This window comes from Pteropus vampyrus, unplaced genomic scaffold, assembly GCF_000151845.1.
Source record: "Pteropus vampyrus isolate Shadow unplaced genomic scaffold, Pvam_2.0 Scaffold242, whole genome shotgun sequence".
Classification (NCBI taxonomy): domain Eukaryota; kingdom Metazoa; phylum Chordata; class Mammalia; order Chiroptera; family Pteropodidae; genus Pteropus; species Pteropus vampyrus.
In genome coordinates this window covers 2,326,441-2,348,023 of record NW_011889023.1, presented here as the reverse complement: position 1 = coordinate 2,348,023, position 21,583 = coordinate 2,326,441, and the positions used below count along the sequence as shown (strand labels likewise).

Genomic DNA, 21,583 nt, shown 5'->3' with positions numbered 1-21,583 from the left:
GCAACAGTGGAGTTTTTCTGAGGCTGGATGCTGCTTTAAATTTTGCACCTGCTCCTAAGGTGAGCCAGACTGGCAGGAAGAGAAGGTAGGACTGATTCCAAAGTGTTAGTCCTTAGCCAGTCACTAGAGTCACAAACCCTCAGGGTGAGCTTGAACCACAGAAGCATGCTAGATGTTCATCCTTGCGTTAAAAAAAGATTTTATGAAAATAGCAGCTGGTCCTGAGCCCAGCAAGCATGACGAGGAAGAATGATACGTTATCCATTTCTAGAAACTTTATAAATACAGGACTTGCTTAATACAGACTGCTGGTCTTGAATTCCCTTCTTATGAGTATGTTTGTAATTCTGAAAGCAGCCCCCAAAGGCTGGAGAACAACTCACAGAGTCGCTATAATAAACTGGTCTAAAAGTTACCGGATTTCAAAGTGTGTAGTCAGGTGTTTCACTCCAATATTGTAATGAAGTGCTAAAGAGCTCAAGTTCACAGCTTTGTCTGAACAGTATGGGGTGTGTGTCTATGTGTCCATGTGAGTGCACACACTCATGAGTGCACGTGCATAACCCATGCACAAGTACTTTAAAAATACTCACTTGTGTGTGCATTCCATAGACGGTAATGCTTATTTAAAAGCATGGTACAACTTAAATCAATATATAAATGAATTTGTTTTTAAAATCATCCAATGTTTCTACATTTCCAGAAATGTCAATGACTATATTTAATAAAGTAATGTCGGACTGATATATTTTAGTTTTGTGTTTTTTTAAGTATGATGTTAATTACATTAAGACTGGTTAGCCTCATGAGAAAAAAAATATTCAGCTTCCCTAAGTCCATCTCAAAATATAGGAAAAACAATATAAACGCAACCTACTTAATAAAGAGAGTTGGCCAATAACATCTTCATACACAGAGAGTGATTTTTCAACATTTATAAAGAAGTTACTTGTATCAAATATGTCCCATAATCACATAGAAGTAGAAGAACAAGTACTTTGGCACAATGCAATCATGAGTAATAAGAATAAATCAATGAGTTTTCTTTTGTATCTCAATTTTATATCTGGATTTATAACATTGTCTTCCTTCCATTTTATTTTTTATTTCTTTTATCTCCATGTTTTTCTTTCTTTCTCTCAGTTATTTTATAGAATAAAATGTAATGTGAAGGACATCTTCAAGAAATTATATCCTATGGTTTTTATTAAGGTAATTCAAACTTAGCCAAAAAAGAACTGTATGCTAAATTTATGTATGCTCCTGGAGACAGAAAGAAACTATTTTTTTCTCTGTCTCCTTTATGAGACATTTAAGCGAGTGGGTAACAGGTGTTGCATGCTTGGAACACACTGTACTCTGAATATTCTCGTAAGAAGCTGTTCACTCCAGGGAAAGCATTTCATTTCTAAGTCGTAGTGAACACCACCTGTGCTTCGTCAGTCACTGGCAGCATACAACCTTGGTGACGAAAAGGGATTTTATTGGGCTATGGATGGGATCGTTTCTTTAAATATCTGGGGAGCTGAATAATTGCTTTACACCTACTAACTTAGATAATAACTGTATGCCTTTTGGGACCAGATATTTCACCCTTGCTCTGAATGGAAGGAATAATGCAAGACTAAGCAATGTGCTGAACCAACATATTGTTCTCATTTGGTAAACAATGTTTTTACTAATATTAAATATAAAGTGTGTTTGTGACAAGATGGTGACAGTCAGGTAGGAAAATAAAATAAAATTTGAGATGGAAGGAAGTATCGGTTGGTAGGATCGAGAGGCAAATCTCCATGTTTTTTTGCATTAACTTCAGAATTAGGAACATATCATGGACTTGGTCTAATAAAGACAATTCATACAGCATTATGATAACAAAAGAGCCCTAGAGACAATATTTGTAAGCCATAAATTGCTAATACATATGTATTTATGATGAATAAATTATTTTACAATATGGTAAGCATAACATTGCTTTGAAGAGAAGAATAAAATCTAGGTTCTGAAGGAAGGTTAACTCTCCATATATCTTAAGATACGTATTTTTTTCTTAGGTCATTTTCATAGAGTTTTAAGCATCCTAATGGTTAGAAACAACGTGCTTGTCTGTAGAGAATGTCCTCCTAACTCCCCAGGCAGAACTGGACCATGATTCGAACTAGAGCTTGATGAATGTCATAAACATGTCCAGGGGCTCTTCTCCAGCTCCATCCTGGCCCCATACCACGTCAACCCCAATGTATATGAATTGCCATCCAGTTTCGAAAACATAATGCTGCTGTATATTTAGAGGTCAAATTATTTTGTAAGAATGATAACTATACTGAATTCCATCTGTAATTTAGTGCCCTAGGTTAAGGTCTTCATGTCTTTATAATAGCTTTTAATCATTCTGGATGACCACAGAATAGATTGTGAGTTGGAAATTATTGAGGAAAGCTGGATGGTATGCGAGAGTTTGTTCTAAGGACAAAAGGTCAATATATAATATCAGAGGTTGTTCAGATCTGAATATAGAACACTCTAAGCTTGACCCCAATATCTTCCAGTTTACATTTTAAAATGCATACTTCCAGTAGTCTAGAGGAAATTTCCACTTGAATGTTTTATTATATCTAACACTAAGTTCATTTCTCTTTTAACTTACACCTTTTTCCTTGCTCATCTATTTAATTTCATCAGGGATATCATTAGTTTTCTAGTTTTAAGGACAAGAATTAGGAATATAGGTATCATCTTTGCTGTTTCTCACCATCATTCTCTGTATCTCACCTTTTATTAAGTCTTGCATTTTTGTCTTTTCAAAGATTATCTTGCTTTACCCTTCTTTATTGTATGGTTAGCTTATTAACACCCCTGAGTTTTCAAAGTCCACCAGCTGTCCACCTCCGATCCCCAGCAAACATTTTCTGTCTTCCTTGGGCCTCTCTTCACTGTCATAACACTGTATAAAGGCTTATTCTATCTCTGGAGCTTTCTTTTTAATTTCTTCTTGCCAGAAATGTCCTCTGGTTCCCCAGTCTGACAATTTTCTTTTGATATCAGTTTCAAATATCATGGTTTAATCACTAAAATGCATTTACACCAGCACCTTCAATTTCTTTCTTATTTTTTCTTTCTTTAGGCATTACCCACCCCTAGCCGCCACCATGGTAATATACAACCAAAGATGAATCTACCCATTTTTTTTTTAATTTTTTTACTATTTGTCCTTGGTGATGAACATTAAAATTCTGCAATGGGGCTGAACAGTACCATCATGACTTTATTCTCAACTAAGTGCCCCCTCAGTACCACCGGGAACTTATTTCTATTGTGTCTGTCTGATTATAGCTCTTTTATATTTCCTATTGTTGCTGTTCAAATGTTTTATCTCTCTCTTCACAGTCTCTGTTTCACTTCCTTCCATCTCGGTGAACCCTAGCGGTTGACTCTGCCTGATTCTTTCAACAAAAGGGATACTGATGGGAACAGTTCACCTTTCTCCTTGGCACCCTGGCCTCTATCTATAGAATTTATCCTTATTTTTGTTCCTGTCTCAGAGCAAGAAAGCCTTTGGTCTTTTCTCTAAGACAGTCTTCCCTATATTCTAGGATCTTAATCATTATTTAACCCTTCTTTAAAAAAAAAAAAAAAATTCTGCATTTTTGCCCTGACTCTCTCTTCCAGAGTGTATTAAATATGTCCAAGTCTCCCTCACCCTCAAAAATATTGTATCTTATTCCTACATCCCTTTCAAACTACTCTGAATTCCTTTTTCCAATTCGCGGCTAATCTTCATGGAATGGGAGAGAGAGGGAGAAGACACTTACTGGCTCTCATTTTTAAAATTTTACTTAATCCTTAAGTTATTACGATCTGTCTTTCTTTCTAATTATCCTACTAAGATTGTTCTTCCTTTAAACATGAATGACATTCCATTCTCATTGCTAAATCCTAATTTGTTCTCATGTTACTTAATTTTCCCATAAAATTTGATGTTCAGTGTTATTTCTCCCATGGATTCTCTCTCTCTCTCTCTCTTTATCTATGTATTGTCTTTCCTCTCTCTCTCTCTATCTCTCTTTATCTATGTATTGTCTTTCCTCCTTCTATTCAGCCCACCCATTGTATTTTGGAGTTTGTTTTCTCAGTATGTAAGGAGTACTCTTCTTGATATTCATTTGTTTTCTTTCCAGAGTCCTTAAATGATCCCATCTTTATCAAGAGTTTTATCTTGTATTCTAAACTGTATTTCCATATACAGCTAACTTCCTAGTCTGTATATCCAGGCCATTCTTCATTTCATTTCCTTCAGTCAATTATGACCTCTCTCTCTCTCTCTCTCTCTCTCTCTCTTTCTCTCTCTCTCTTGAAAATATATATATATATATATATATATATATATAATGTTTTTTTTTTTCTTATATGGTTATCTCATTTAAATATCTCTGGAGTCTATAGGATAAACGTCCAGCTCTGAAGTGAGGCGTAAAGCCCATCAGCATCTGAACTTTCACCTTCTGCTATTCATAGCTGCATGTACTGTTCTCCAGCCACACTGGAATTCTTACTATAATCTTAGTTTCTGGTATATTTATATACTATTGACATCTCCCCTGCACCCTAGCACAAACTCTAAAAAATGAGTTTCATGGCCATGGATAAGATTATATAATCCAGATCTTGAAAAGTAATAATTTTAAGATTATCCAGTCTATTTTCAGATTATCTTGGTGCCCTGGGGTAAGGCTACACCCAGAGAGAATCAGCTTTTTTTTTTCCCTAGGGGGTGGGGAAGTAATCATTATCAAATATCCTGGAAACGTCTTCAATGTGAAGTAAACAATAAGATGTGTCTTTGAACCAAAGTTTGGAGAACAGTCTTACTTTCTCAAGCCCAGAGACTTCCAGGAATGGGATTGACCTGGAGTCCGAGGCTGGATCTCCACAGTACAAATTCTGATGTGAGAGGAATGATGTGCTAACGGTTTATTGAGAGGAAATTGAAAAGGGCACAGGAAAAGCACGATATGTGACAGGGGAAAAGACAACCAAGGGCATGATTTCAGATGAAGTCTCAGCCTTGATTTGATCCTGTGGGGCTCTCTGGAGTGTCACCTGCACCTCAGACATTGCCCTGCATTCAGGGAAGGGGCCTAGAATTTTCTCTACTTGCAGCATCAGTTACATGTTGGCTGCCTTCTGGGTGAAGTGAGCAGAAACAAGGATTTGTAAACCCCAAATACTTCCAGTGCCATTTCAGTAGCAAAGAACAAACAATCCTCTGAGAAAGCTCCAGGAGTGAGTGGTTAGAGAGAACTGGGAATGCGCAAACAGAACTGGCAACAAAGACACAAAGGAACATCAATAATCTCCAATATACTTGGTTGTGGAGCAGCAGTTTAGGAGCTAACAATCACAGAGCTTGCCCTTTCCACTGCCAGCAACGGTAGTAGCAAGAACGTAAGCAGAACAGAGAAGTGACAGCTTTTGGAACAATCCTCTTCCGGGCAATGGTGGAGACCTCTGGCCACATGCAGCCAAGCCTAGTCCTACTAGCAAGTGGGGAGATAGAGGTACCAGGATCTGGACTCCTAGGCTCCAGATAGAGGAAGCTCCAGAAGTCAGTGAAAGCCCAGTGTGCCCAACAGAACAGAGACTTTCTGAAGATTGTTAGTTAGCAGCAGAGGGACCAAATGATCAGGCCCAAGCAGAGTAGTTTCAAATGCTTGGAGAACAATATATGGGAAATTCAGATAACAGTGGTGGGAGAGATTTTGAAAGAGACAAGTCAGTAAAATCTCTGAAGCCAGTTAAAGTTTGGGCTACGTTTCTTTAAAGCAGGGGTCCCCAACCCCTGGAATGTGAACCAATACTGGTCTGTAGCCTATTAGGACTGGGCCACACAGCAGGAGGTGAGCAGCGGGAAAGCGAGCAAAGCTTCATCTGTATCTGCAGCCGCTCCCAGCACTAGCATCACCTCCTCAGCTCCACCTCAGAACATCAGGCATTAGATTCTTATAGAAGCACTGGTTCCTGGTGCCAAACTGGTTAGAGACCGCTGCTTTAAAGTACTGCAGAGAAACTATAATCATTGCACTCTAAACCCCTAACAGCAGCATGTAGTTAATTCACCAATGAGCCAGAAGATGAAGGAACAATAGCTCATCTTCTCAGGTTTCAAGACCCAAAAACAATGTCCCACTTTGGATGAAGTCTTTCTTAGCCTTCCCAAGATGCAGTTTCTCCCGCCTCTGTGCTTTAAGAACACTCAGCTACTTTTATTACAGAAATTGTTGCTTTGTACTGTGGTGATCTGATTCAGTATCTGACCCAATAAACTCCTATCACAAAGGAGCTCATCTCTGCTCCTCAGTATTTAGCATAATATGTGGCAAATATTACAGTCTTAACAAATGTTAGTTAAGTAAATGAAGTACCTAAAACCATGGTTTTCATTCTTTTGGGGGGCAAAACATCTTTAAGAGCCTGATGTAAGATATGAAACTTCTTTCCAGAAAAATTCACAAACAGAATTTTGTATCTACTAACGTAGAAGAAGTACTCAAAGCAGCCAAAAAAATAAATTAACACTGTTTCTAGGATAAAGCATGTCCTTCAAACTCAAGACTAATAGTAGAGATTCTCAAAAACTTTTGAAACCCTAATATGTTCTAACTCTTACAGTAAACTAATGAGAAACTTAAAATCAACCCAACCATTAAGAATTTAGCTCTCTCCCAAATTACATGCACCAGCTACTTTGGAGGAAGTTCATAGGAATTGCAATTAGTGTGAAGCAAAGCACTGATGGGAACCAAGCAAGAAAACAGAAGAGAAGGAAATGAAGAGACCTTTTAATGAAAAAAGAAAACAGGCAGAGTAGGCAGGTCTGGCCCTAAAAATGAATGGCAGGGAGAGGCACTATTTTCCCTCAAATCCTTGTCGCACTCTAGACCACCTCATTTGACTACTGAATGAATCAGTCAAGTCTAAGGTATGTTAACCAGATGTAGGCAAAACCTTTCCTTTTTTAGATACTATCTTTCCCGAGACCCCCTGAGAGACTAACATTCCCTTTTTATTCTTCTAGGCTTAAAATGTTTTTACTTTCCAGATGTTGTATACATAGCCAATGACATTAACATCATTTATGTACGTAAAGGAAACAACTTCTAATGTTCATGTTCAATGTGTTAATATTGCCAATTTAGAGATTTTTGAGTCATTTAGTTCTCTGTTGTGTTTCCATTTTTGAAGAAACTATAATGAAATATTTTCCATATATTGAGTCCCAGTGAGTAATTTTTAACTAGTTGATCGAGAACAGATTTAATGAAAGCAGTATTAATTTATATATTTTATTTCTCATTTGGGGATATTTTAAATCTTATTCTCTTTTACTTTCTGAACAAATCGCCCTGCAATTTAAGATGGACCCTCAGCTGAATACATGAAAGAGATTAGGCAGCATTCAGATAGAATCAAATTTCAGTAAACAATTATTTAAAGATAAGTTGAAAATATAATCTTCTAAATAACTACACTTCTCCTGGGTACAACAACTTATTCCTTCTGTTTGCCATGTCCATAAAATTTCTAAATGTCTGGAAAGAACTGGAAACAAAAAATTTAGATTTAAAATAATATATGTTTGAAAGTTTCTTTAAACTTATCCACAGATGAATTGTTTTTTACTATCATTGTTGCTCAGTTGTTGTTAATGTATGTGCTCTTTTTCATATATAATTGAGGTATATAAAAATTTTAAGTTTCTGATTATATATGGTAAAGTAACATATTTTCTTGATTCAAAGACTCAAATGTTTTTTATATTTGGATGTATCTTACAATCTATATGAACATATAATGTAAAATTGTCTTTAAATTGATAGTATGTTGTTCAAATCATGGACTATTAGAATGAGGAGATGTAAAATGAGATTTGGTTTAGTCTTCTAAAAACATTTCTCAGAGATGGGTACTTCTAATTAATATTCTACAGCTCCTAAGTGCTCTATTCATTTTTCTTTTTTAATTCTTCCATCTGAACTATTTGTTCAGGGAACAAGTAGGGAAGACATTTTGAGGTATAAATGAGACATATTTCTTTTTAATCCTGTAATAGATATCCATGTATTATTAGTGAATCAGTGACAGGAGATGTCTATCTGCCACTGATTTACAAATCAGCTTTAGGAAACCACCTTCCAGCCTGGCAATATTTCCACATGGAGTCAGACCGAAGCATTCAAATAAAACTTTTGAACAATATCAAGACCAGAGAGCTTCCTTTTAGCACCTAGCTGTACTTTTTCACCAAATATAAATCTATTTGTGTTAGAATTGACCAAAGGATTTGTCTCATTAAACTGTATTCAATTGAAAGTATTTTTATCAGTGATGAAAAATAAAATGTTATGTCAAAGTTACTTAAAAGGTGATGGGAGGAATGAAAGTCATTTCATGAAACAATGTGAAAAATGAAAAAGCTCTCTTTGATCATAGTTCATAATTGAAGGTTATTTCCATTTCCTAGGTAGTTATTTTGGCAATTAAATCTACTCAAAAGTTTCATCTCTAAAAAAATTAATTGTATGTTGAAAAAGTGAATTGGGATAATGTACTCTATGAAGGTTAAAAGAGGTTATTCCAAATGTTATTTCAGTAACAGTAGATTTATTATCATATGCAGAAAACTTTAAGATATTAGAAAAGTATAAGATGCTAAAATTGTTCTCTGTATAAAAAAATATTTAGTTTTATTAGTAAGAATTGTTATGAGTACATATATTCATTATCCTAAACTACTAATTTAAATTGATTTTTGTAAGGGCGATATCTATGCTGCTATGTACTCATGTTGCTTATAAATCTCCCTTAATTTAATGACTAGATTATAAATTCCTGATGGTACTGATCATATTTCATATTTTTAAACAGATTTATTGAAGTATAACTGACATACAATAAACTCATTGATGCTCTGTTCATTTTTTCCAGTTTTTTTCTCTCTGTTTTTTTTTTGAATAGTTTCTATTGCTATGTCTTTCTTCTGTAGCATCTAATCTGTAGTAAATCCCATCCATTGTAGTTTTCATTTCATACACTGTTTTCTAGAGAACATTCCTAGACATTTAATATATCTTTTATGCTTCTATTTAACATTTTAAAGAGATAGAATACACAGTAGTCCTCTCTTATCTGTGGGGTGCTTTCCAAGACCCCCAATGGGTGCCTGAAAACTTAGATAGTACCAAACTTTATATATACTATGAATTTTCCAACACATACATGCCTATGATAAAGTTTATAAGTTAGGCATAGTAAGAGATTAACAACAATAATTAATAATAAAATAAAACAATTATAACAATATACTATAATAAAAGTTTTGTGAATGTTGTCTTTCTCTCTCTGATATCTGATAACCGAGATGGCTACTAAGTGACTAACGGGCAGGTAGCATATACAACATGAATATTCTGGACAAAAGGATGATTTGCATCCCAGGTGGGACAGGGCAGGACAGAGTGGGATGGCACAAGATTTCATTATGCTATTCAGAACAGTGAGCAATTTAAAACTTGTAAATTGTTTATTTCTGAAATTTTCCTTTTGATATTTTGGACCACAGTTGACCATGGGTAACTGAAACCAAGAAATGTAAAAACACAGATAATAAGTGTATTTTCCTGCTTCTTTATATGCTGGTCATCTTTGATTGGCTGCCAGACATTGTAGATTTTACCTTATGTAATGCTGACTGTATTTGTATTCCTATAATTCTTCTTGAGAAAAGTTTGACTTTTTCGGGTCTTGCTTTTAAGAATTATTAGGTGGGACCAGAATAATGTTTAGTAGGACTACTGCTACTGTGGAAAGATCCTTCTGAGTTTTATACCCAATGTCCACAAATTATGAGATTTTCCAGTATGGTTGATGGAAACACATGTCATCCCAGGTTCTGTGTGAGCACTAGGCAGCATTCTAATTTTTTCACATGATTCTCTCCCTAGCCTCAGGTGGCTTCCTTACATTCCTGTGATGAATGCTACTTTAGAAGAAGCCTCTGCAGATTTCTGGATTTTTTTACCTTGTGCATCTCTCTCTCCTTTCCTGAATTCTACCTCAGTATCTCTGGCTGTCTCAGTCTTCCCAGATTCTCAGTTGTAATCAATTCATCTCAGGGAATCTTCCAGTCTCCTCCTGGACTCCTGTTTCTTTACTGCAGTCTAGAAACTGTCAAGGGCAATCATGGGGCACGCTTCTCTAGAATCACTTCCTTTGTTGCTGGTCTTCAGGGCCTTGAAAGCCATTGTTTTCAATATTTTGTCTGGAGGGTGAATTCAGTCTTTATTACTCCATCATAGCCAGAGATGGAAATCTACACATCCATATAATATATAACGTATATATATCTATATATGAGTAATGTTATATTTTAATCTAGATAAATCTCAACTATCTGAAACTTTTGGGAAGAGTATTATTACAGGCTTTCCAATACTATAAGAAATATTCATGCATCATCTGGTCTTGCTATTGTTCAAAAGTTTTGTTTTAATGTTTCGATATGACTCCATATGGCAACATTGCAAAGTATGAAGATATTTTACTATATTTTACATATGTGTATATACATATGTATATAATCACCACTCCCTTTCTGTGCCAAGCCCCTATTTCACCGTGGTCTGTGAGTAGATAGAAATTGATGTATTATTTTGATCAGAAGAATTTTAGTAATTTTGAATTTTTTCAGTTTCTTTCCTACCCTCCCAATCATCTTTTTGCTCAATTCTCTACTCAAAGATACTGAATCCCTTTTATAATAACAACAGAATAATTTGTTAAATCTTGGCCATTTTAGGACATGGTTTCATGGGTCATCAATAGACTTTTTCTAAGAATGTGAGGACTACTAGAAGGAAAAAATAACATTATTGAAAATAAATTGGAAAACACTTCAGTCATTTGAAAAATGGGCTCTTTATGCAAATAATTTTCCTATGCCACATACAAAAGATATCTTTAATAAGGTCCATGTTCTTGAGAATCACTGTTAAAGGATAAAAAAATTATTCTTTCTCAAGAGTGGTTAAGTGTGGCTTCTAGGATTTTACAATAAAAGCAGGACTGTTCATGCATAATAGAATCAGACTTTTTTATTTTTTTAAGCATGCTTTCCTTTGTTATTCTGGACAGGTGTTTCCATAGTGCAATTTAAACTACAAAAATGGCTCATAATCGCCAACACCTAATTTAACATTCTGAAGCTAATCATAAAACAACCTCCTCTTTCACAGGAGAGATAAAATCTCAGCTGGGCTTTAAATTCTGATTATATGACAAGGTTTCAATTGAAATTTTAGCTATTGACCAAGTGACCTTCGGTGACTACAAGCTGGGAGCTTGGTAACTAATCTAAACAGATCTCTAGGTAAAACCCCCACTCCAGTTTTGCTTGCCAGACTCTTGCATTATTCACCTCATGAAAAAGACCAGCAGAATATGAAAAGTAAATGATTGTAGCAACCTTCAACCCTCAATTCTTGAAAGGCTAATGGCAAGCTGTGAAAATATTCCCATAACCCTACTTCCTGTGTAGGAGCTTAGGACACTGATAAAATGTTTATACTGTCAGACCACAGATAGCAGTAAGTAATTCCTTCTTCCTTTAAGAAAGTATTATTTCAAAGAAATATCGCGAACATGAAAATAAAAGAAATCCTACATTGGTAGCTTCTTACAGATCATAATAAAGTCATGCTTAAGGTTCCTTTTACTTCCCACAATCCTTTTAATCACATTTCAGTTTGAATGAAGCTTAACTATTAATCACTTTGTGTAAACTTTTCTTTTTCTTCATAACAAAATTCTTCCATGACACAATTTTAGTTTTATAAGACTTATTTTCCAATTTCATTTAAAAAAATTCTGACATATTAGTATATGATGCGGCTGAACAAGAAATATCTCATTCTTATTTTTAAGTAAAATTGGTAAACACATTGGCTCTTAATTGCTAAACTATAAATTTCTCAAAGGTGATTATTTTTTAAACCCAGTTTGTATTCTTTGTAGTGACCAGTGTGCTGCCTTGTATAAAGCTAGCACTATTAAATGTTTATTAAATGAATGATGTACTTTACTAATGTAATGATGAATGAATTGATTTTCTCTATGGCTTTGGTGGTTATGCTCTTGAGTTTTTTTTACCCCTGATTTACAACTTTATGTCCATAAAATTTTGCCAAAGGCATATGATTAAATTACACTTAATTATACATTTAACAAGATATCTGTCCTATATCGAAATCAATAGCATTTTATAAAACAGAACAGAAAATACCTCAAAAAAAATCTATATCAAGTAAAGAGAGATACTTGCAAGTTTTATCTGGGTATATGCAAACTTTTCTAATACAAATTTTAGCTGGCTTACATAAAAAGAACTGTACAGTAATAGTTTTAGAATAAATTAGAAGAAAAAGATTAAGAAAAAAGGAAGAAGTGAACATGCCAACATCAAGGCCAATCCAATGGGTATGACTGTACCTAAAAACTGACTGTATAATTTTGGCAGCCAAGACAAAAAAAAGAGGAGCGGGGAACACAATGAGTTACATAACTCATTAAGAGAAAAGAATAAAATTTACGACTTTCTCAAGGAGGGCACAATTTTTTTTTCCCCTGGTACTAAACTCAGAGCAAGTTCTCAGGTGGGTCTTAGGTAGGGAACATTGAGTTATTTAATGGGCAATGTCCTTATGCCAGTTTCATGGTAAATGCAGAAATGGGCTTCATGCAGCTCTTTCTTACAAAGACCTTCAATAAAAGTTGAAGGCATAATATTAAAACACCAGGGAGGAAGACAGTTCTGGGAGGGACCCAGAAAATGAAATGTCAGTGTGTGTTCAGTCCTGATCCAAAGGTAGAACTTAGAATGTGGGGAGGAGTGAATTTCTGAAACCAGTTCTTGGTGATATTTCTTATTTGTTAATAGCTGGATAGCAGTGAATCCTTCAAGGTAACCCTTATGTGAGAGCTTTGGTTGAGGTTTTTATATTTGTAGTTAAGAATAAACTCATAAGATTTAGAATCACAAGAGCAGGTGAATGGCCAATCTATAATTAAAAATTTCAAAACCTTAACGAGTGTTGTAGCCTGAATCCTCATTCCACAAGATAATGGAATGCAAAGGTGCTGTCTAATATGGCTGATCTTCTCAATCTTTCCCATCAAGTTACTTCTAATGGCAGGATGAAGTTAAACTATTTCCATTGGGATTTGGTATACATTTCCAAAGATTTGTGTTGTAAGTCAACAATCTCTTTAAAAATCTCAACTGGAGATTTCAATATACATATACATTATTATTCCATAAAATACTCATACTTGTTTTAACATGAAAATAATGACAACATCAAATGCTGACAAGGATATGGATCAACAGGACTCTCATTCATTGCTAGTGGGAATTCAGAATGATACGGCCATTTTGGAATGTAGTTTGGAATTTACTTATAAAACTAAACATACTCTTACTATAAGATCCAGCAGTCATACTTCTTGATATTTACCCAAAAGGAGCTGAAAACTTACTCCACATGAAAACTTGCACATAGATGTTTACAGGAGCTTTATTCATAATTGCCAAAACTTGGAAGCAACCAAGATGTTCTTCAGTAGGCGAATGGATAAATGAACTGTGGTACATCCAGACAATGGAATATTATTCAGTACAAAATAGAAATGAGCTATTGAATAATGAAAAGACATAGAGGAACCTGAAATGCATATTACTAAGTGAAAAGAGCTAATATGAAAAGGCTAAATACCATATGATTCCAACTATATGATATTCTGGAAAAGATAAAATTATGGAGACAATAAGATAAGCAGTCACCAAGGGTTAGGGGAAACAAAGAACGAACAGGCAGAGTACAGAGGATTTTTAAGGCAGTAAAACTACTTCTTATAATACTATATAATGGTGGTTACATGTCATTTTACATATGTCCAAACTCAGAAGGTACAAGGCTGAGAGTGAACCCTAATACAAACTGGACTTTGAGTGACAATGTGTTTCAGTTTAGATTCATCATTTGTAACAAATGTACCACTCTGGTGGCGGATGTTGAGAATGGAGAAGGCTGTGTATGTCTGGGGGAAGGGGATATATGGCAAATCTCTCTACCATCTGCTGAAATTTGCTGTGAACCTAAAACTGCTCTAAATAGTAAAGTCTATTAAAAATGTTTTAAGTAAAATCTAAGAATGAGCCTTGTTTATAGACAAGCTTCCAGTGCTGCCTGGACCCCCTCCATCAAAGGTAAGTCTGATCCATTTGACTGGCACAGCCAGAGACAGACAGAGTGGTTGTAACCTTCTATCCACTACAGCCCTAAGTGAACCCAACTAACACTGTTGTGGAAACCTGAATTCTGAGTAACATTCTCCTAGAGCATTTGCTGGAAACATCAGTAAAGAATAACTTAAACAGTTGACTTGCTGTGGGAACTTATATGATTCCCATGGCTTGAATGTTCATTCAGGAAAATAGCTTTATTTTTTTTTCAGACAAAATACAGAGTGCTTCTTCCTAATAATAGGCAAATTACTCAGACCTTGGTCTTTTGGGATCAAAATAATATAAAACTTGTGCTGCAAATTTTGTCATTGAAAACTAATAAAACAGCAACTAACACATATATAGCTCCTGGTATGTGTAAGTTTTGTACATATTTACTCATTTAATCCCGAAGATCAGCTGGATAGGAGGTAAATACTATCATATCCATTCTACAAAGGCAGAATGTGAAGCTGAGAGAGCTAAATAATCTGCCAGTGTTCGCATAGCTACTAAGTGGATGAGCAGGGATGTGAACCAGTCAGCTTGACTTCAGTGTCTTTTAATGACTATGTTAAGGTGACTTGAGATTATGCTTTTAAAATCTTTTAGTTCTATAAGCTTAAGTTACTTCAAGCCTACTTATGGCCTAGAACTATCAATGGAAGTGTATCTGGGCCAAAGCACTCCCAGGTATAGACTATAGAGGAGCAACTCCTCTCACTCTCTCTCAGCATTTGCTTTGCTCTCTCCATTTCAATGGCTTTCGCTGGAGTAGAGTCCATGGATTTCCTCTCTACAACTTTGCCTCAGGCATATTCCCTCATGCCCTCTGAAACATGTCTCATGTCTCCATTAGACCTTTTCCACTTTAACTCCTACTTTTAACTGGCTCAGTCATTTAGTGTTTCAGTGCACATTCTAAGAGGAAATCTTAGATTTGCTCTCTTTTCACCTCAGCTCACACCGTAATTTCTAGCCAACCTTGTATTTGATGCCCTGCTGTGGTCTGGTTGGCAGTGGCTGGGAGAACTAGTGTATGGGGGACAGAATTATTCAAGAGGCAGTGATGCAGGTGAGCTGTTTCCTTTATAGAAGGTATATGCGCATGACAGACTTTCTTGGACTTGGCCTATACATGACAAAGTTGGAGTAGGTATTATATTGTTCCTTTGCACTTCCTAGAAGAATTTAGCTCATGCAATAATCATTTATCCTCTCTTTATCAAATATATCTTAGCAACTCTATTAATTTTTTGTGTTATGAAGAGAGGTGACACGGTTTTAATGGGTACCTGTGGCTTGCTCAGGCCCCCAACATTCTTAATCGGTATAAAAATGACCTCTTCCTTGCAGTGAATGAACCCTTGAAAACATTTTTAAATATCTGAATGTCGATATGAGTTTGCATGCTGGCTTATTCCTTGTATACTCAATTTCTAGTTTCCAAACAAACAAGCAAGCAAACGAACAAACAAAATTACACTCTTTATTGTGTGAACTTTTCCCACTTTCCAGGCTACAGTTTTTCATTCCCCTCTCTGGTTATATTCTGAGTTCATGAGGACTATCCCCACATTATTATCTTAGAAGGTCTTTGTTTATGTTCTGTGTCACACCATCACCACTACCCAGTTCCCTTCCATGTCTGCTACTATCTATCACTACTAGTTTCAAATGCCCAGTGTCTTGCTGTGGTTTTGCTATTTATGAATTTTATATCTACTTAAGTATGTGCTAATTTTGTATAGATATAGGATTTTGTTTTTAGATAGGCAAATCAGTCACAAGAATGAGATGAATGGTTTTGTGTAATAGTTATTAGAAAACTCTTTTGTGCCTTGAAGCAATGGCTTCTTCGCAATCACGTTGCTCTTGTTTGTGCTGATAGAATTTTAGTTTCAAGCAATGAAAAAATTAGATTAAGCTGTACATCTGAAACTCTTTTCAGAAGATGATATATGCAATTATTCTTTAACAAAACCTCATATTAAGAGTATTATCTTTTATTAAAAAATCTTGTTTATTAAAGTCCTGGAAGCTATGAGCTTGAGAGGCAAATGCTGCATCTTTTTTTTTTTTTTTTTTTGGTGAGGCAACCCTTGGTTGACCTCACAGATTGCAAGGACCTTGTCAGTTTACAACTCTTCAATTTTTATTTAGCCTACAGCACCTGGTCTTCCTAGGTGGTCTCCCATCCAAGTACTAACCAGGCTCAACCCTAGCTTCTGAGATCAGATGGGATCAGGCTTGTTCAGGATAGCATGGCCGTGGACAAATGCTGCATCTTTAATGGAAAGAACAACATGCAAAATGCTGTCAGATTTCCAGCAAGAACAATGTTTACCTCACTAACATATTAGGTATAAAATACTGTATGGAAATATTATATTTCTTTAGAAAAAGTTACTTTCTTTGCAAAGCTTCTTTAAAGTGTTCTTTGTGTTGTCATTTGAGATAACTTTTTACTATATTAAACACTTTATGCAATTTTAATATATGAAACAAGTTATGCAATTTAGAAACAGCAAACTGTAAGAACAATAACTAGAGTGATGTCGTGTGATATTCACACGATTAGTTGATCACTTTGTACTGCTGCCTTTTTGGGACATTTATAAACTCAAGATTTCAACAGCCATAGTGTTTTATAATGAATCCTTGACATGCATTTACAAATATATATTACATATATATTTATAACTAATTACTTATATAACTACATATAATTATATATAACCTATTATATCATAACTAAAATGTACATATTCTCTCTTTTTTATGGTGCTAAACATTTTTTATTGTTTTATTTGCATGTTTTTATTTTAATACATACTAGCTTATATGGCCTAATCATTGTTTGCCAAAACATTATAACTTCAAGGGTATTATTGGTATTTCATGCAATCAAGGAAATATTGTATTTAAAATTAAAAGCATTTTGGAAATTCTGACATGCATAATACATTTTAACAGTGAATCAAAACTTAAGACTTTAAAAAATACATTACTTTTGAAATGGGGTGCTATAAGTGAAATCACACACATCACAGCACTAGTTCATAATAGAGTGACCTCATTTTAATTATTTTCAGAATATGAATTAAGCCATTATAGGTGATCTTTTAAAGAGAAGGGCTAGGAAAGATGGAAACATTTTTATAGTCTTGGAGTAAAGGGATATGGTCATTTGAAAATGTATCATTAAAGACTTAATCCCAGTCACAATATGGGAAAGGTGATTCCACAGACCTTTTCCAGAAAAAAATACAGAAGATGTGAGGTCATAAAGAAGAGAAAGAGGTTTAAAGCAAAGCACATCTGGGATTGTTAAGAACAATCAGCCGCCATAACATAAAGAAGACAAAAGGTGAATGTGCCGCAGTCTGCTCCACAGCCATCTGTCTCAACCGACTTTAAGTATTGAGCCAGCATTGTTTCAAAAACTTCTTTTCTCTCCCTCTGACCTCAGCTACTAGAAAACTATAGTTTACAAAGTCAACATTTTTGTGAAATCTTCATTCTTTCAGGAGTGGTATATATTTGAAAAATTTCCAGTTGATGATAGTCTTAACCTCCTACTTACTGAATTCTCGATGTCAAAAACAACATGTGGTTCACTAATATTACACATAGATTTTCATTTATTGTTCATTTATCTAAGAATCTTTAGTAATTTTTTTTTCCATAAACAAGCCATAGTCATTTGAACTCCTGAATGAATGGTTTAAAAAATATACACCTGATATATATATATATATATTTTAATATTCAAGATTAAAAATGAAAAAGATTTTTTTTTAATTTCTGAAGAAAAGAAGTTATTTTTTTCTTGGGAGAAAAACTCATATTCTCGCTTTAGTAAAAATAGAATGAATGAAACATATGAGAATATCTTTTTAAAATAATTAGTAGACTTAATTTTTAGTATAGTTTTAGATTTACAGAATAATCGAGGAGATAATACAAAGAATTTCATATATATCTCTTATCCCTCATAGTTTTCCCTATTATTAATATTTTGCATTAGTGTAGTATATTTGTTATAGTTAATGAATGAATAATGATACATTTGAATATCAATACATTATTATTTAATACAGTTCTTTGTTCTTGACAAATGTATAATGACATGTATCCATCCTTATAGTTTCATTCATAATAATTTCACCACCCTAAAAATTCACTGTGCTCCAACACTTGATCCCTTTCCTCCCGCCCCTCAAACCTCTGGCAACCACTGACCTTTTTATTATCTCTATAATTTTATCATGTCCAGAATGTCATACAGTTGGCATCACACAGTATGTAGGTAGTCTTTTCAGACTGGCTTCTTTCTTCTAGTAATATGCTTTTAAGCCTTCTCCATGTCTTTTCATGGCTTAATAGCTCATTCGTTTTTAATCCGTAAATAATTTTTTTTAATATGCAAAATTTTCATGACCAAATATAGCACTGAAAAGTAAGGATAAGTGATTAGATATCAAAATATTCAATTAAGTAACACTGAATATCAAAAAGTTGCTTATTTCAAATGCACAAATAGTTTTCAAAAATGACTAGGCTCAACAAAATTCTTTTTACTCAGCAAAATGTATTAGCTTTGTTTATATTTCCCAATACCACTAACATGCCTATAAATCATATGCAGTTCCTTTCTTACCCATCTGTTATACTTAGATCATCAGCTAGTGTTCAATAGGTCAGCATACCCTATTAACCAGAAGAGTTGTCTGATGATCAATATTCCATGTTCCCCCAAAGCCATAAGACTCATTACTCCTCTTCCCTCTCCTTCCAATTTGCTTCCTCCACTTCCCTACATACCCCTGACTTAGATATTAATAATTTAATTCATCAGAAATTTTTTTGGCTGGGGTCTAAATAGCCAAACAATGCTGTTTCTCTGCATCTCATTTTATCTTTGGTTGATGATTTGTTGTCCTAGAGTCTTCCACAAACATAAATTTCCATTGAAATGAAAAAATTTCAATAATATTCAACAAACAAAAGGAATTAGGAAAATTGTTTGCATTTTTCATAGGATCCGATGTCGCCTATTTATATCCCTTTTAATATGTACTCAAGCATGATTACTTAAATGAGCATTTTCTAAGGCAACTGTACTTATTATAAAAAGTTATTTTGACCTGGTATAAAAACAAGTTTTAAAAATAATCTTTTTTTCCTGTGCTTGTGCTCTAAACCACATATGATGGTTTTTGTTTTCATGAATAGGAACCAGGTCATTATGCAAGTATTTCTTGAACATATGTTTGAGGAAACCATTGAAATGGTCTAGGCATGCGTGCTTTATAATCACAAGTGACCAGAATAAATGCAGTATACTAGAAAATATAATTGTATAGTGTAATAAAAGTTTATCTTTCTTCTAAATAATTTGCTTAAACAGAAAGACATCTTGTAAAATGGCTCAGATCTAGTATTTTTGGTCTGCTTTCTTTTTCTAGGAACCATATTGATTGCAGTTTTAGAAATAAAGCTATTTAAACAAAGTCAATTAAAATGATATTAAGAAGGTCATGTGCATATTTATAAAAATCAAATGATCTGTTAGTTAAAAAGTACAACCTATTAGTAACATTGAAGCTTGACATTTCCATGACAACAGTTAAAAAAAATTAACAGCACATACTTTATTTACTTTGCAAAAGAGATAGATCTAGTAAAACAGTCTGATGACCTAATACAGGGTGAATTTATAGTCATATGTTTGAGCCAGTAAATTGAGAAGTGTCAGCAGTATTGGCAGGGAAAATAGAGACATGAAGTCACAGCATATTCATGTAATAGGCATGGCTATTACATTGAAAAAATACATATAATACAAAATAATCTACTTACATGAGTTTTTACAAATTTGTAAAATTCTGCACACTGCTGCATGTGCAAATATCTGTTATTTGTACAAACATGGAATAGCCTCCACAATTTTTCATGCTTTTTTCATTTCTTTGGGTTGATTGTTGAAATGCTGCATTCTCCTTCTCATCTTCGGCGTTATTTTTAACAATATAATCCCTCTGGCCACCACCAAGGCACTTTCCAGGCTTCCTCATCTCTCTCTTTTTAATTCCTTTGTATGCATTGTAAGTAGTGAAATAATAGTTTAATTAATTTATTTATCTTTTTTTTCTTATTTTCAATTACACTGGACATAAAATTATTGTCCTCCTACCCCAGACAAATTCAAACTCTGCTTGTATTCAGACTTCATCTGACTGTAATTCATGACAGAGAAGTGTACAAACAACTCAATGCATGTATGTCTATAACATATTTTCTAAATAGTGTTCATTTAATGGTAATAAGAATGAACATCAACAAATCAATAATGTTTTTATTGTGGAAAATAATAATTGTAAAGATATTTAAGTTGCTTGATAGTCTGGGGTCTCAAGGAACATATGAGTTATTGGGGAAGATGTTATGAATTTAAATAAAGTCATAGAAAATAACAGGAGGCTATGAATAATCAGTGCGTGGAAAGTGCTGCAGACTAAAGAAGCATAGGTGGGCAGACAAGGGAGAGGCCATTCAGCACTGGGTGATCAGGTAAGTCCTGACAAAGGAAGTGAGGTTTAGTCTGGGTTCTGAAGGATGGATGAGATTTAAATAGCTGGAAAGAAGGAGGAAAAGAAGTTTCCAGCCATGAGAATTTGGTGAACTAAGGCAGAGAGAGGGTGTGAAAATTCAAAGTGTATCAGGGACATTAAAGAGACAGGAGCAGAAAGTTCATGTAAGGCCATAGTCAGAGATAAGGTTGTAAAAACAGACTAAGATCAGATTTTGGTGGCTTGTATATTTCAGGCTAAATAGTCCTAGTTACAGGCCCAGGTGATTAGTTTGTGGGTTCTCAAGAGAAATCGGTGTTTTAGGGGCAAATTAGTCTGACAGCAGTAGGCAGGCTGCTTTGCCAGAAGAAGGCTGGAGGCAGGGAGACCAGTTAGTGGAACTAAGAAGTCAAGAAGAGGAAATTGTTGGATAGAAGGTAGGGGATGGGACAGGGGAGTGGGTAGTCTAGTGATGATTAGTTTTCATAACGAATATCATTGACATTCATTTGACATTGTGATGAATGTCAAAGCATTCAGTTGAAGTGGAAATAGTCATTTGAAAATAATTTTAGGAGAGAGAATTTAAGTTTAGGAGTGATTCCAATTAGAAAAATTTGAGTGAATTCCTCTATTTCCTCAGGTGTCTAAAATTCAGCCATCAAAGGTA

General features: G+C 34.6%; 1 pseudogene; it reads right to left on the bottom strand.

The window, feature by feature from the left end:
* Positions 1–16,499: 16,499 nt before the first annotated feature.
* Positions 16,500–16,614, bottom strand: LOC111729014 (annotated as a pseudogene).
* Positions 16,615–21,583: the final 4,969 nt, after the last annotated feature.